Genomic DNA, 1,091 nt, shown 5'->3' on the forward strand with positions numbered 1-1,091 from the left:
ATAAACTCTATAACATTCTTCTGGGTGATCTCTTTCAAATGTACCGCTTTTACCCATTTGGTGAAATAGTCGGTTGCAACTATAACAAAAGTATGTTGCTTGGACGATGGAGGGTAAATCTTCCCTATCAGATCTACCGCCCAACCTTTGAACGGCCAAGGTTTAATAATAGGTGCCATCTCTCGTGCTGGTGCCCTTTGTATTGGACCATGTTTTTAGCATGCTAAACAACTTTTTGCATACTGAACGCATAGTTCTCCCATCTTTAGCCAAAAATATCCACTCCTAATAATTAACCACCTCATCCTTTGGCCAGCTTGATGAGCTCCACATATCCCTTCGTGCACTTCAGCCATGATTGTCTTGGCTTCTTGCAAACTTACACACTTTAGTAATACACCATCAGAGCGTTTCTTAAACAGCTCTTCATCTATTAGTGTGTAATTCAGCAAACATAGCTTCGTTTTCCTACTAATCCCTCCATTAGGTTCTTTAAGGAACCTTTTAATCTCTGTTCTCCAATCCACTGCATCTTCATCTTGTATACAGTGAAGTTCAATTTTTCTCGCCCTTCTTTGAATCACGGGTAATATGATTTCATATTCACAAGTAGACTTCCAATTCAAAACTTTTGAGTACCCTGATGCCATTTGAGCTAACTCATTTGCCATGTCGTTATATATCCTATTAACGCATTGGAGTTCTACTTGATCGAATTCTTCTAGTAATTCTTGGGTGATCTCGTACTGACTTATAATGGAATCACTTTGGCATTTAAAATCACCGATCAATTGATGGATCACCAATTGAGAATCGCCCCTAACGATCACATTTCTTATTCTCATATCTACCATTAGTTCTAGGCCTACAATTAAAGTTTCATATTCGGCCTGATTGTTGGTGCACATTCTGTCTAAAGTGAATGCAAATTTGTAGCAAATCGCTAAAGGATTAATCAATGCTACCCCTACTCCTACACCTTTAGAGGTTTTTGACCCATCGAAATATAACACCCAAGGTTTTAATTCGAACGAATTGATTTCTAATTTGATTTCTTCAGGCATGTCAAGGCATGGATGATCGGCTAGAAA

Source organism: Olea europaea, unplaced genomic scaffold (assembly GCF_002742605.1).
Source record: "Olea europaea var. sylvestris unplaced genomic scaffold, O_europaea_v1 scaffold568, whole genome shotgun sequence".
NCBI lineage: Eukaryota > Viridiplantae > Streptophyta > Magnoliopsida > Lamiales > Oleaceae > Olea > Olea europaea.